This window comes from Bufo bufo, chromosome 3 (genome assembly GCF_905171765.1).
Source record: "Bufo bufo chromosome 3, aBufBuf1.1, whole genome shotgun sequence".
Classification (NCBI taxonomy): Eukaryota; Metazoa; Chordata; class Amphibia; order Anura; family Bufonidae; genus Bufo; species Bufo bufo.
The window spans coordinates 40,446,767-40,460,801 of NC_053391.1; positions in this window are offsets into that span (position 1 = coordinate 40,446,767).

The following is a 14,035-nucleotide window of genomic DNA, read 5'->3' on the forward strand; positions in this document are numbered from 1 at the left end:
GATATTAGCAACCAACAGGGGATTCTACCCTTAAACAATATTTCACACATCATCCCTTATGCTCCTGGGCAATGGTTCCTATATTTCCAGCTTCGTAGCTTTGTCTCCTCCCTGTTACCTGACGTGCAGAAACGCCTTGGGTTATCCGACTATGAGAAACTTTGTGTAATGGGCAGTGTACCCAGGCATACCATCTCACTGTTATATGCTATGTTGATATCCTGCTTCAGATCCCCTCCACACCAAGCTTAAATATATGACAGATTGGGAGGCTGAGCTAGTTTCCTTGTACACTCTTGATCAGTGGAAAAGGTCTTTGATTTTTTCCCACGCTATGTCGATATCCTGCAATTTACAAGAACTCAATTACAAAGTTCTGACGCGATGGTACAGGACCCCGGTTAAACTTCACCAATTTTACCCGACAGTACCTACTACATGTTGGAGGTGCTCATCGGGCGTTGGCACCATGCTGCATATCTGGTGGGAATGTCAGGGGGTTGTGCACCTTTGGGATGACATGTTCTCCCTACACAATCATATCTATAAAACTAATGTGGTGGCTTCGCCTTCCATAGCTCTACTGTCAATTTTCCCAGGACGTGTGGCTCAGGTTAAAAAGAAGCCCTTGCGCCTGTTTGTGCTTGCCGCAAAACAAATAATCCCACGCAAATGGAGATTGACTGAGGGCTTGGAAAGGTCCCTGTGGGTCACTGCTCTTGACTCCCTGGTGCATATGGAGGAGTTGAGCGCTGTGGACCGCAATGCTTCTCAGTCCTTTTTCAAGATCTGGGATCCTTGGAATCAATTTCGCTCTTCAACCGCGTTCTCGGTTTGGGTAGCTTCGGGTACTTTACCCTCGGACTCAGCTAGAGCAGTTTGATTACATCCTGACCTACGGCCCCCCCCCCCCATCTCACCCCTCCCTGCCTACCCTTTGTATATTGTCTTCCCCCTATCATGTGTACATGCTGTTTTATACAGTTGTTATCCGGGATTCCTCCCGATTCTTTTGTTTGTGTTTTTTGTCTCTTTTAGTGGTGACATTTATTGTTACTCGCATTTCTAGAATATATTCAAGCTACTAGTCCTCTATTATCATTTACACTGGTTCTTGTTAAGGCGTGACTGAGATTGGATTCATGTGTTACACCTAACAGGTGTCGTTTACATACCCGGTTGTGAATGCCTCGGTACCATACAAGTGCTAGGAGATAGCTATATTTGACTAATAGAAGTATCTCTCTTTCATATATTTGCAATATGTTATATTTTACTTTTGCCGACTTTGCATATACATATTCTGTCCTGGAAGTTTATTGTACTATATCATTTCATGGTACACAAACGATTGTAATGCTATATTGTTAAAACGATAAAATAAAAGAGATTGAACCCTAAAAATCGTGGTCGAGGCGGATTGAATTATATTCTTCTGTCTGAGAGGTACTGTGTATACGCTGGTATTTGTGAGGGTACTGCATATCACTGTGTATCATTGCAGATTTTGAGTTTCACATTGATTAATCTTTGATTGTAATTTAAATTATTGTATAATAAATCATTTATATTTTTGCATAGATGCTTGTACCTTGTTTTACTGATTGCACATTATAATTAAATAACCGATCAAACTCTTTTGAGGTGTTTATATGTCCACCTCGAGGATCAATACCCTTTGAAATTTTTTCTTTGATCCTTTCTTTTATATAAAGCCTTTTGCTTAATATCCCCGACACGGCACGGCGGTGTCACGCTGTTCTGCACCTCGTTTGCCTGGGCGAACGGAGTCACATAGGGGAGGAACTGCTCCGTGTCCTTCAGCAAGAAATCGAATCCTGGCTTTCTCCGCGACAACTGAAAATTGGAACCATGGTAACAGACAACGGGAAGAACATTTCGTCGGCGCTGCGTCAAGGAGGGCTGAGCCATGCGCCCTGCATGGCACACGTGTTCAATCTGGTTGTAAAGCTGTTCCTGAAGTCTTCCACCCATCTGAAAGACATCCTAAAAATGGCCAGGAAACTTTGCATGCACTTCAGCCACTCGTACACCGCAAAACACACCCTCCTTGAGCTGCAGCGACAGAACGACATCCCCCAAAATAGGCTTATATGCGACGTTTCCACCCGTTGGAATTCCACCCTCCATATGTTGGACCGACTGTACGAACAGAGAAAGGCCATAAACGATTTCCTGATGATCCAAGCGGATAGGAGTACTCCCCTGTGTAACTTCGATGTCAGCCAGTGGCAGCTCATGCGTGACTCCTGCCGTTTGCTCAGGCCCTTTGAAGAGGCCACGTTATTTGTCAGTCGCCAGGACTACGGGATGTGATTCCACTGCTTCATGTTCTGGAATAGATGCTGGTAAATCTGTCTGGTCAGGGGACTGGGGACGTGGCGCCTAGATCTCACTGCCACATGAGCCCTGTGGGGGCTGAACTGAAGGAAGAGGAGGAGGAGGACATTGGAGCACAAGCAATTTGTTGCAAAATGGGTGGTTTTGCTACACAGGTGACAGGAGAGGAGGAGGAGGAGCAGGAGCAGCCAGAGGAGCTACAGGGCGATGAGGAAGATAAGGCAGAGGACCCAGACACACAGTGGCAGTATGCAGTGGAGATGGAGGCAGGGAGTCACTTGCGCAAATGGCCCGCTGCATGCTCACTTGCTTGGGTAGTGACAGCCAAATTGTCACCATTCGGCAGAGGGATGACTTCTGGCTCTCCATCTTGTTGGACCCTCACTACCGGTCCAAAATGGGAGCCTTTTTTACACCCGCTGAGAGGTAGGGCAAACTGAACTACTATGTAGTCAGTTGGCCGCTGCCTATCTGTGCCATCGTTCATTTCTCTCGCAGGTCTGACCGGGGGGACCGTCTGCGCTCACATTCCACTGCCATGGCTGTTAGGGAGGGGTGGGGTGGCAGGAGCAGTACCAGCTCCATCAGCAGCAGCCTGAGTCTACAGTCGCTGATGAGAAGCTTTCTTCACCTGCCTAGTGAAGAAACTACTCACCAGCAGCTAGACGTAGAGCAGAACCTGAACCAGCAGGTGGTGGCATACTTGGAGTGCACCCTGCCACCCGTCATTGAAGATCCGCTGGACTACTGGGCAGCCAAACTGGATTTGTGCCCGCAACTGGCCGAGTTTGCCCTGGAAAAGCTGTCCTGCCCGAGGTGTGGCATCGGAGCGGGTGTTTAGTGCGGCAGGGGCCATAGTTACCCCAAGAAGAACTCGCCTGTCCACCAAAAATGTGGAGAGACTGACCTTTGTCAAGGTGGATCAGCCAGGATTTCCACCCACCAATTCCTGATGCATCAGACCATAGCGGCAGACCACGCAGTTGCGATGGGGCCTGGGAGTTTGAGGGGCCCGGGAAGGCTGATTTGCCCCGCCCCCTTTCCAATCAAAGTACGTCTTCCTTCCTCCTTGGGCCTGCAGCCACCCACCAAATCCTTTCCTGTGCTGAGCTGCTTCCCTTGCCTAGTATCGCTACAGCAGCAAAGCACTATGTGTGAGAGAGAGGGCCCGGTAAGGTTAGCAGGGCTTCACGGCTCTAACTTCCTGACCTCCGACCACTGACCTGGAGAGCACTGGCCTGCAAAGTAGAGTAAATTCCATGAGCTGTTGGGATTCCCACATCCCACAGCAACACAAGCTATTTTTTAATATATATATATATATATATATACTGTATATATATATAAATAATGAAAATCCGCGGCACTCCTTGAAAGATGAAAAAAATGTGCTAGGGTTGAGATCTGGTGACTGTGGGGGCCATTTTAGTACAGTGAACTCATTGTCATGTTCAAGAAACCAATTTGAAATGATTCGAGCTTTGTGACATGGTGCATTATACTGCTGGAAGTAGCCATCAGAGGATGGATACATGTTCTCATTCTGTTTACGGCAAATTCGGACTCTACCATTTGAATGTCTCAACAGAAATCGAGACTCATCAGACCAGGCAACATTTTTCCAGTCTTCAACAGTCCAATTTTGGCGAGCTCGTGCAAATTGTAGCCTCTTTTTCCTATTTGTAGTGGAGATGAGTGGTACCCGGTGGGGTCTTCTGCTGTTGTAGCCCATCCGCCTCAAGGTTGTGCATGTTGTGGCTTCACAAATGCTTTGCTGCATACCTCGGTTGTAACGAGTGGTTATTTCAGTCAACGTTGCTCTTCTATCAGCTTTAATCAGTCGGCCCATTCTCCTCTGACCTCTAGCATCCACAAGGCATTTTTGCCCACAGGACTGCTGCATACTGGATGTTTTTCCCTTTTCACACCATTCTTTGTAAACCCTAGAAATGGTTGTGCGTGAAAATCCCAGTAACTGAGCAGATTGTGAAATACTCAGACTGGCCCGTCTGGCACCAACAACCATGCCACGCTCAAAATTGCTTAAATCGCCTTTCTTTCCCATTCTGACATTCAGTTTGGAGTTCAGGAGATTGTCTTGACCAGGACCACCCCCCTAAATGCATTGAAGCAACTGCCATGTGATTGGTTGACTAGATAATTGCATTAATGTTAAATAGAATAGGTGTTCCTAATAATTCTTTAGGTGAGTGTATATATATATATATATATATATAAGTGGTAATGTGAACAGTGCTGGAAGGTGTGTTGTCCCACTTCAGATACCTCAGATGGGTGAGACAGATAAAATCCAGAGAGTGGCAGTATTCTCAGCAAAGCATAGTTTGCTGAGACATTTTTGTATACATTTTCTGGGCTGGATTTTACTTGGACTGGTGGCTAGGCTTGGTAGAGGGAGTTGCCAGTCCACACCCTTCCAGTATGGGTTTTCCTTTCTACCTGAGGTGATTGCAGGTGAGGCCTGCTGTAATCAGGCTGGCATAAAGCGCCTCAGAGTAGGTCAGTCTGGGAGAAGGGAGAGTGTCTGTGATACTGGAGCAGAGGCTCTGTGTGTGGTCTCAGTCAGGAGGACTGAGGGGCCATAAGGCTATGCGAAGCCTGATCTCTCCCCTGTGTGGACTGATGCTTGATGAGTGGAACCTGCTAAGGCTTGGAGCCTGAGACCCTGACACTAAGCGGTACTTAGAGGTTAGTCAGGAAAACCGATATGTTTAGGTAGAGCCCAGACGGGCAGGAGTTTTTTTTTGGTTTGGTTTATGTTTTGTGGTGCTGGACCTTCACTTTACCCAGTGAATCATAACTGTGGTTGCCTGTATTGCTGGAGTGTGATAAATAAAGCAACACTTGGACTTTAACCCTCTGGTCTGCAAGAGAATCTGTCATCGCCGCCCTACCTCAGAGTGTAACCCCTTACAATATATACACTACTAATGACAACATCTGCATGTACTTTTTATGGTTGGGGGAGCCCAAGTCTGAGTTCTGCTATAGGGTCCCATGATTTACGGCCCTGGTGCCACACCAACACTTTGACAAAAGAGACCTGTTTCTTCTGGCTACCTGACTCAGCTACTATTCTGATGCTGCCACCTGCCTGATGCCACACATCTGATGCCAAGTGCTCCTTCTTTCCCCCACCATCTTCAGAGGATACAGGTATTGCCACCCACCTCCACACTATGTCACCTTGCCACTCTGTGGCCTCCTGATGCTGCCGCCACCTCCACACTATGTCACCTTTCCACTCTGTGGTCTCCTCATGCTGCTGCCACCTCCACTGTCGGGGATATAAAGCAAATGCTTTATATGAAAGAAAGGATCAAAGGAAAAAATTTCGAAAGGGAGTTGATTCTAGATGTGGACATAGAAAACACCTCAAAAAGAGATTGTTGTTAATTGAATTATATTGTTCAATCAGTAAAACATGGTACAAGTGTCTATACAAAAATATAAATGATTTATTATACAATAACTTAAAATATACTCAAAGCTTAATCAATAGAAAAAAACTCAATATTATGCAATAATACACAGTTATATGCAGTGCCGTAAATTCACCACTAGATGTCTCTAACACGACTACCAGCGTTCCATATCACCTCTCAAACATAAAAATGTAATATTCAAGCGTCCCGACGACAATTATGAGATATATACAATAAACTTAATATTGATTAGGTAGATCCGAACCCTTGCTCTGCTCAAACTATGCATCTTTACTGAATAGTGAAAATATTGATGTAGCACTTTTAACATTATACATCCGCATTAAAGCGGGGAGTCACTAAATATCAAGCCATTTAATTCAATAAATACTACACATAATAAAGTTATACGTTACCTGAGAATGCAGATGATATGCAAAGTCTAAAGAAAGTCAGCTCTAAGGTCCGTTCTGATCATTGGGATTTTTCTCTTGGGGTCTCTCCTTTCTTTCTTTGTTTCTCTGTGTCTTCTGTTGCTCCCTGTTGTTGTTTTTTTCCCTTCATGTGTATGTGGTTTATGATCATAAACTTATCAGTTAGACACACCTTCCTAACTTGGAGTTTTCCAATCATTGTCGGTTAGGCGTGTACATATGATAATGACTGTGATGTCACTGTATGCATTTCAGCTGTTGGTGCAATGTTTCCTATTCATACCTAGGTGGCAATATTGCATAAGATATTAACATCATACTAGTAAGGGTTAAATGTCCAGGTCTTATTTTGTCTTACATTCCATACACATAACATAAGGAATCCTAAATCAGAGCTAATGGATTATCTTTGACACATGCACCATTAAAACACAGACGTTTGGGTACTATTTGAGACGTTTTCCCAAGCTACCAAATTTATGGTACCGATAAGAATACAATAGACCTTGTACTCTCAGACATGTGTTTCCTCGGTTACTCCATAGGTTGATTGATTGTTAGTTAAAATAACACTATCTTACTAACAAAGTTTACACTTAAAATTCTTCTCATCATGCTTTAGGAGTGTATGCGTTCCTAGTGAGAAATATATAAGATAACAGATGCATTGACGTCCTTCATAATATTCAACAATATAGTACAATACATATGTCGTATTGATTATCTTATACTAAAACTTAATGTTCATTATACATATACATCACAGATTTTCTGCTTCATCAATAGACATTAAACCATAGGGATAATTAGTACCAGATGCATCTAGAAAATATCCTTATCTCAGTCATAAATCTATAAGGAGACAAGAATGACTCTTCTCAGACTGGTACATCTACAGAGAAGAAATTATATGAACTGTGTCCTTTAGATGAACCTCTTTTGGCCTACTTTTTAAAATAGAAACATAGAAACATAGAAACATAGAATGTGTCGGCAGATAAGAACCATTTGGCCCATCTAGTCTGCCCAATATACCTGAATACTATGGATAGCCCCCGGCCCTATCTTATATGAAGGATGGCCTTATGCCTATCCCATGCATGCTTAAACCCCTTCACTGTATTTGCAGCTACCACTTCTGCAGGAAGGCTATTCCATGCATCCACTACTCTCTCAGTAAAGTAATACTTCCTTATATTACTTTTAAACCTTTGCCCCTCTAATTTAAAACTGTGTCCTCTTGTGGTAGTTTTTCTTCTTTTAAATATGCTCTCTTCCTTTACCGAGTTGATTCCCTTTATGTATTTAAAAGTTTCTATCATATCCCCTCTGTCTCTTCTTTCTTCCAAGCTATACATATTAAGGTCCTTTAACCTTTCCTGGTAAGTTTTATCCTGCAATCCATGTACTAGTTTAGTAGCTCTTCTCTGAACTCTCTCTAGAGTATCTATATCCTTCTGGAGATATGGCCTCCAGTACTGCGCACAATACTCCAAGTGAGGTCTCACCAGTGTTCTGTACAGCGGCATAAGCACTTCACTCTTTCTACTGCTTATACCTCTCCCTATACATCCAAGCATTCTGCTGGCATTTCGTGCTGCTCTATTACATTGTCTTCCCACCTTTAAGTCTTCTGAAATAATTACTCCTAAATCCCTTTCCTCAGATACTGAGGTCAGGACTGTGTCAAATATTCTATATTCTGCCCTTGGGTTTTTACGCCCCAGGTGCATTATCTTGCACTTATCCACATTAAATTTCAGTTTCCAGAGTTCTGACCATTCTTCTAGTTTTCCTAAATCCTTTTCCATTTGGCGTTTCCCTCCAGGAACATCAACCCTGTTACATATCTTTGTGTCATCAGCAAAAAGACAAACCTTACCAGCGAGGCCTTTTGCAATATCACTTATGAAGATATTAAACAAAATCGGTCCCAGTACAGATCCCTGTGGAACCCCACTGGTAACATTACCTTGTTTTGAATGTTCTCCATTGACTACAACCCTCTGTTGTCTGTCACTCAGCCACTGCCTAATCCACTCAACAATATGGGAGTCCATGCTCAATGACTGCAGTTTATTGATAAGTCTTCTATGTGGGACAGTGTCAAAAGCCTTACTAAAATCTAGATATGCGATGTCTACTGCACCTCCACCGTCTATTATTTTATTCACCCAGTCAAAAAAATCTATAAGATTTGTTTGACATGATCTCCCTGAAGTAAACCCATGTTGTTTTTCATCTTGCAATCCATGGGATTTTAGATGTTCCACAATCCTATCCTTTAATAGGGTTTCCATTAATTTGCCTACTATTGATGTCAGACTCACTGGTCTATAGTTGCTCGATTCCTCCCTACTACCTTTCTTGTGAATGGGCACGACATTTGCCAATTTCCAATCTTCCGGGACGACTCCTGTTACTAATGATTGGTTAAATAAATCTGTTAACGGTTTTGCCAGCTCACCACTAAGCTCTTTTAATAATTTTGGGTGTATCTCATCAGGCCCCTGTGACTTATCTGTCTTCACCTTAGACAGCAAACTTAGAACATCTTCCTCTGTAAAGATACATGCATCAAACGATTTAATAGTCATTCTTTCTAGTGGAGGTCCTTCTCCTTTTTCTTTTGTAAAAACTGAACAGAAGTATTCATTAAGGCAGTCGGCTAGCCCTTTATTCTCTTCTACATACCTTCCGTCCTTTGTTTTTAATTTAGTTATTCCTTGTTTTAATTTCCTTTTTTCATTTATATATCTGAAGAATGTCTTATCCCCTTTTTTCATAGACTGAGCTAGTTTTTCTTCTGCCTGCGCTTTAGAAGTTCTTATAACTTGCTTGGCCTCTCTCTGCCTAATCTTGTAGATTTCCTTATCTTCATTGCTCTGGGTTTTTTTATAATTACAAAATGCTAGCTTTTTATTTTTAATGATTTGGGCCACTTCTGCTGAGTACCACATTGGTCTCCTCCTTTTTTTGCTTTTACTGACGAGTCTAATGCAATTTTCTGTTGCCTTCAATAATGCACCTTTTAAGTAGTCCCATTTCTCCTGGACTCCATGTAATCCGTTCCAGTCTGATAAGGACTCATTTATGACTAATTTCATTTTTGAAAAGTCTGTTTTTCTAAAATCTAAAACTTTTGTTTTTGTGTGGTGGGACTCTTTCACAGTTCTTATATTAAACCACACTGACTGGTGATCACTAGATCCCAAGGTTTCGCCTACAATGACATCATATACCGAATCCCCGTTTGTGAATACCAAATCCAAAATGGCCTCCCTCCGGGTTGGCTCCTCAACCACTTGTTGTAGAGATAACCCCAGTAGGGAATTTAGAATATCTGTACTCCTGGTAGAACTTGCTATTTTGGTTTTCCAGTTTATATCTGGAAGATTGAAATCTCCCATAATGATAACTTCTCCTTTCATTGTCATTTTAGCTATTTCTTCAACTAGTAGATCATCTAGTTCTTTAACTTGACCAGGTGGTCTATATATCACACCTACACGCGTTACTGCATGGTTAGCAAACTGCAACGTAACCCAAACTGACTCTATGTTGGCCTCACCAACTTGTATTAGGTTAGATTTAATGCTATCTTTCACATACAGGGCCACTCCTCCTCCTTTCTTGCCTTCTCTGTCTCTTCTGTATAAAGAGTACCCTGGTATGGTTATGTCCCAGTCATTTCTTTCATTAAACCATGTCTCCGTAACAGCCACTAAATCTACATTCTCAGATGCCATTATTGACCCAAGTTCATTGATTTTTTTACCTAAACTGCGAGCATTTGTAGACAGGACTCTGAGCTTATCATTTCTTAACCTCAGTGCTTCTGGCCTGTTCTGGCATTGTTTCGGGGGGCAATTGGACTCTTTTATTTTCACTCTTTTGCCCCCCCTTCCTAGTTTAAATGACTGCCCAAATGACTGCCCAAATGACTGCCCAAATAAATACATACACAATGGTGAATATAACACAATATGACCTATTATACAGTATATCAAATCCACTATAATTAGGATATTTAGATATAAATGTTATACACCTATGAAAAAGCACAACACCACACACTGTCATTGTGCCACTCTGCGGCCTCCTGATGCTGCCGCCACCTCCACACTCTGTTATTGGGCCACTCTGTGGTCTCCTCATGCTGCTTTCACCTCACCACTATGTCATAGGGCCACTCTGTGGCCTCCTCATGCTGCTTTCACCTCACCACTATGTCATAGGGCCACTCTGTGGACTTCTCATGCTGTTGACACCCTACCCACTTCATGACTAGGCCACTATTTAGCCTTTTTGGCTTGGCTGACATCATCATTTATTTGACCCTTCTTCTGATCTGTCAGAAGGAAGGTAAAATGAGACGCACAACGGATCCTCTCTGTGTAGCAGCTGTAAGGCCTGTATGGTCCCATCAGAATTGGCTTGTGATTTGGTAGCCAAAAGCAGGAGTGGGTACAAAACACGGAAGACTTGCAAATATTCAGTTCACGTGTCATCTATGTTTTGGATCCACTCCTGTTTTTTTTTTGGCATTAGCAATACTGATGGATTGCGGACCGAGTGAAGGTGGATGCTCCACAGACAGGATCCGTTTTTTGTGGGTTATTGTTCAGAGGAACGGCAAAATAATCAGTGACGTCAACACAAACTTACTTCTGACACCCTCTCCACTTTGTCCAGGGGGGGGCTCTACTTAGTACATAACATAGTACATAAGGCCGAAAAAAGACATTTGTCCATCCAGTTCGGCCTGTTATCCTGCAAGTTGATCCAGAGGAAGGCAAAAAAAAAAAAAAAAACTTGTATAAGCGTATAGTAGAACAGGTTCTGTAGACATCCATGTGTAATCAGCTGACGACTGTGTAAATGGAGTGCGCTTCTTCTTGGCGCTAACATCGACCTGTAAGGCTGAGTTCATACTTGAGTTATTTAGTCAGTTTTGGCCCCATGACTGCCCAAATAAGTGAAGTGTGCAGTGATTCTAAGAGCGACGCCTGTCATCTGCATGTCATACGGACTGTATTATTTCACTACCAAAGCAGACTCCCTATGCGTGTTACTGCAAGCCACAGTGTTCTACACCACTATAAAGGCTCTCTGCAGTCAGGAAATAGCCGTTTTTTTAACGCAATTCGCCGCGAATATATTCGGATCAAACCAAACTTTTCCCCAAAAATTTGGCGAACCGGCGAATCGAATTTTTTAAAAATTCGCTCATCTCTAATCATGATTTATAATGCTGTGTGCCACTGCCTGACATTTCTTGTACAGAATCATAATGACAGCTTCATGTCAATATGTTTCTGTTACAGAAAGGTCAGGCAGAGGCACGCAGCATTATAAATCATGATAATGCCGTGCGCTTCTGTTAGTCCAGAACGGAGGATCCCTCTCTCACACCAAGTGTGATTCCTGCAAGGGACACGCTCATGTGAAAGAGCCCTTAGACCTAGTTTACACGTCAGTGTGTCACCGCCAGCTCTGTGAGAAGATCTGGCAGACGTTCTTCTCTACCTGTTGTATGATGTTCTTTGTTTTGGTTTCACTTTCTCATCTCCTTTCCTTCTCCCAGCTGTCACCTATTTGCACTGATTGTCTCCCTTTATATTCCCTCCCATACTGCCTCACTTTGCGGTTTATACTTCTTCCTGGATTGTGTTCACTGCTGGAGGCTGCTTCTCCTGATCTCTCAGATAAGTCTGTTTCCTTTATTTGTGTTTCCTTGCTGGCTTGATTGTAGGTGACCCTGACTCCGTCCGTATGACCTCCAGGGAGCCGGTGGTCGTGTCCCCTCACTATTATAGGGTTTTAGGTGTCACATAGTATAAGGTACGAGGGCATGCAATCGTCTACCATAAAGACCTTTGCATGGGCATAGCAGTCAGGGAGAGCTCTAGGAGTTTTATAGGGCTCACCCATATGATCCTTAGTTTGGGATCAAGCCAGTCGGATGTTTATTTATAAGTTCCAGCTTTCTGCAACACCATCCGTGACATTATAAACTGCCATAACCGTCTTAAGCATGGATCCGGTTTCAGCCGTGATTGACCGCATGCAAGGTCTTTCACTGGAGGTAGCAGATCTCCGTAAAACTGTGTCTCAGTTTCAGGTGACCGGTTCTGCTTGCGTTCATGGAGTTTGTTCCGAGCCTAAGATCTCGCTTCCGGATACGTTCTCCGGGGGTAGTGAGAATTTTGTTCGCTTTAGAGAGGCTTGCAAACTCCATTTCGCCTACTTCCCCATTCCTCTGGTGATGAGGAGCAGAGGGTGGGGATCATCATCTCGCTGCTCAGGGATAACGCTCAGTCTTCGGCTTTTTCGCTGCCGGTCGGGGCACGGCCCCTCCGATCGGTGGATGAATTTTTTGTAGCCCTGGGACAGATATATGATGACCCGGATCGTATTGCTCTGGCTGAATCTAAACTGCGTCTTTTATGCCAGGGTAAACAGTCCGCAGAGATATATTGTTCAGAATTTCGGCGATGGGCAGCTGATTCTGGTTGGAATGATGCTGCACTCCGAAGTCAATTTTGCAATGGTCTTTCGGAAAGATTGAAAGATGCATTTGCTTTTCATGAGAGACCAGCCTCTTTAGAATCTGCCATGTCTCTAGCTGTTCGTATTGACAGGTGTCTTAGAGAGAGAGAGAGGAGATTACTCCTTCCTGTCATATTCAGTCCAAGGACAGTGGGGCTGTCTCATTCAGTGCGCAGGGGTCTCAGTCTCTCTCAATCCCCTCTGAGGAGGAGGTCATGCAGCTGGGTTTGCTTGCCTCTGATAGTAGAGGATTCAGCTCTCAGAGGAGGGTTTCTTTCTGTTGTGGGGGTATAAATCATTTGGCTAATGTTTGCCCCTCTAGGAGATTCATGGAGTTTTCTGAGGGTAATAAAAGAAAAAAAAAAAAAACTCTAAAAACTTTCCATTTGCTACTATTGGCAAGGTTGATGCGGAAATTGAAGGTTTGCCATTTACTTGTAGTTCCCGTTTTCTCCTACCTGCCAGGGTGGCGCTAGACAGCAAGAACATTGTTTGTGAGATTTTTGTAGATAGTGGAGCAGCTGTCAATCTCATTGATAATCAATTTGCAATAACGCATGGTTTCCAGGTATGCACTTTGGAAAAGGATATACCTGTTTTTGCTATCGATTCCGCTCCACTTTCTCAAAGATCGTTAAAGGGCATAGTTTTCAATATCCGTTTGACTGTGGGTGACGCTCATGTTGAGGATATGTCATGTTTCGTCTTAAGCGGATTACCTACTCCTCTAGTGTTGGTGCTACCCTGGCTCACTAAACATAACCCCACCATTGATTGGCAAGCAAGGCAAATAAATGGTTGGAGTGAGTTTTGCAGAGAGAATTGCCTCACGGCGTCTCTTTCAGAGATTTCTACCAAGACTGTGCCATCTTTTCTCTCAGAATTTTCGGATGTGTTTTCCGAGAGTGGTGTCCAGGAGTTGCCCCCGCACCGGAGTACGACTGCCCTATTAATCTCATCCCAGGCACCAAACTGCCAAAATCACGTTTATACAATCTCTCCCAACCTGAAAGAGTCGCTATGCGTACTCATATCTCTGAGAGCCTGAGAAAGGGACACATCCGACCCTCGAAGTCACCTGTTGCCGCTGGGTTTTTTTTTGTTAAGAAAAAAGATGGTTCTTTAAGACCTTGTCTAGATTTCAGGGAGCTGAACCGTATCACAGTTCGTGACCCATATCTGCTTCCTCTGATCCCGAACCTGTTTAACCAGATTGTTGGGGCTAAGTTTTTTTCTAAGTTG